The sequence below is a fragment of the Pygoscelis adeliae genome, unplaced genomic scaffold (genome assembly GCF_000699105.1).
Source record: "Pygoscelis adeliae isolate BGI_AS28 unplaced genomic scaffold, ASM69910v1 Scaffold144, whole genome shotgun sequence".
Lineage (NCBI taxonomy): Eukaryota > Metazoa > Chordata > Aves > Sphenisciformes > Spheniscidae > Pygoscelis > Pygoscelis adeliae.
In genome coordinates, this window is record NW_008824551.1 from 1,439,532 (window position 1) to 1,442,314 (window position 2,783).

A 2,783-nucleotide genomic window follows, 5' to 3' on the forward strand; every position below is an offset into this window, starting at 1 on the left:
GTCTCACCAGAGCAGAGCAGAGGGGCAGAATCCCCTCCCTCGACCTGCTGGCCACGCCATGCTTCTTTGCATGCAGGATACAATTGGCCTTCTGGGCTGCGAGCGCACATTGCTGGCTCATGTCCAGCTTTTCATCCACCAGTACCCCCAAGTCCTTCTTGGCAGGGCTGCTCTCAATCCCTTCATCTCCCAGCCTGGATTGATACCGGAGTTTGCCCTGACCCAGGTGCAGGACCTTGCACTTGGCCTTGTTGAACCTCATGAGGTTCACACGGGCCCACTTCTTGAGCTTGTCCAGGTCCCTCTGGATGGCATCCCGTCCCTCTGGTGTGTCGACCGCACCACTCAGCTTAGCGTCATCTGCCAACTTGCTGAGGGTGCACTTGATCCCACTGCCTATGTCATTGATGAAGATATTGAACAGTACTGGTCCTCGTACAGACCCCTGCGGGACACCACTTGTCACCGATCTCCATCTGGACATTGAGCCATTGACCACTACCCTCCAGATGTGACCATCCATTATCATGTGATAGACTGTAGTGTTAGGAATAGGGGTAGAAAAAAGATTAGGAAACTCTAGCATTTTGTATGGATAATGAGAGCTTTGCCCTGGGGAAGCAGATAATAAAATCAAACATTAAAATCTAAGATTTCCTTTCATGCTATCATAAACTCTATGTGCATGTTTATTTTCCACTTAAGAAAGCTATCATCTTCTTTGTTTCCTGTTTTTCCTGAGTTTCCTTCTTGATCAGAGAACACATACATGGAGATTTCCTTACTTCTTTATCCCTTTGTTTAACATTTATATTGTACAGTTTTATTAGCACAATCCTATCTTCAGAGTGCCTCTTTCAACTTCAGCTTTCTGAAGATCTTCCAGAAAATTTCATCTACCATATTAGGAGAGATGCCAAGTGCGTAGTCTTCATAATACCTATGAAACTCTTTTTGTTCTATGAGCACTGTACAAGGATTTCCTGTCTGCTCCTAAGTGGAACTGGGAGTGCGTGAAAGCAACTGGAGCAAGAGTTGCTGGGTGGTTTTGTGGGGTAACTTCTAGGTGAGCTTAGCACACTCTTCCTGTCCCAAGGAATATACAACCTCAATAGTCAAGACATAAGGAATGATCAGACTGAAGTAAGAGATGAGATAACAGGCAGAGATACCAAGTGTACATATTATTATCATATTATTATCATCATATTTTATAGCTTATTATGACCCTCTGCACACAATACATGCCCATTTAACATACATCCTAAGCAGAAAGCTCTAAGAGCCCAGAATAACTGATAGAAAAATGATTCATTATTTTGGGTGAGCTGTAAAGACACACTGAATCTTAAACACCTTAAAATGTCTTCAGCTGAAAAATGGGCAAAATGGAGGCCAGCACAGCTGCATGCTTTGTATTATACTGGATTGAAATAGGAGTGCTTCACAACCAAGAAAATCTCCCTGCCAATGAACAGGAAAGTAGCAGGGAAGCTTCTCATGGATGCTTTTTGAACATAACTCCGAGCAGGCCGGCTAAAACAAAAGAAATGTGCTCACACAGACTGTGTGAACATACAAATGCTCAACATGAAGTACATAGCTTTGTAGATAAGCCTGTGAGTGAGTAGGTGCAAAGGCCTGTGCAACAGGTACCAAGCTAGGACTTATTCCAAGTGTTCTGCAACATGGAGGTGCTCAGTTCGCACCAGTTGGGAGCAGCCATGGACAGGATAGACATGAGCTGTTTGGATCAATTACTAGAAGAGGAATTGCTCCCTCAAGCAGATCATAAGGACATAATAGATGTAGTCTTTGTCTGCTTATACTTCAGGCTTCGTATTACTCATCCTGTTCCTGTTCTTTTCTCCACTGTCTCTTACTTTTTTGGTTGGTTGGAGGTTTTTTTCCACTCAGAGCAACATCCTTGTTGCATCAGTCCCTTGTTGCCCAGACTCTTTCATCCTGGCCTCCACTTGTCTCTGCACCCTGGCCACCTCTTCTCCCTAGGTTATTTTTGTGGGTTTTGGGGGTTTTTCCCATGTTCCTTTTCTCATTCTCTTTCTCCAGCCCACATCCATTTCTTTCTCATTCTCTCCACATTTTCTGCCTTCCCTCCTGCTCATATAAGAATTCCTGCTCCCCTTAATTAAGCACTAGAAGTTCTAGGCTGAGGGGAGATCAGTGGTAGGGAGGGTGGAGTCCCCCTCCCACCCCCTCTCCTGGTATTAAGGAATTCCTCTCCCAGGAATTAAGTGTGATTTCAGAGAAAGGGTGCACATTACTACCTTACATATTGCTAGAATTTTGTTGATGCTGTTGGTTATATGCTTTTTACTCATTGTATAGCTTGGAAACTTGAATCGTACTGCTAAAGTATAGAGGAATCAAAGCTATGGATTCTGACAAGAAGAAATATGTTTTTTCAATATCTAAACATAGCAATAAAGTGTAAGGTGCAAATATTGATTTTGTATATCACTATCATTCGTTACTTACGAGTGTTCACTGAGACAGTGATGTCAGTGGTCAGTGGTATTACAGTGGTACAATGGTTATTGCTGTAGCATGGACTGCAGCTGACCTGCGACCGAGACAGCCATTAACATGCTTTGAAATAAAATCGTTAGATATATATCCAGAGCTAAATTTAGACAATTATGTTTATGAGCAAGCTTGAGGAATAAGTCTGGTAGAAGGACAGTTTAGTAGACTTTTCCTTATGATCCAATAAACTGCTAATGCATTTTACCACAAAATGATATCTTGGAGCACAGCTATGT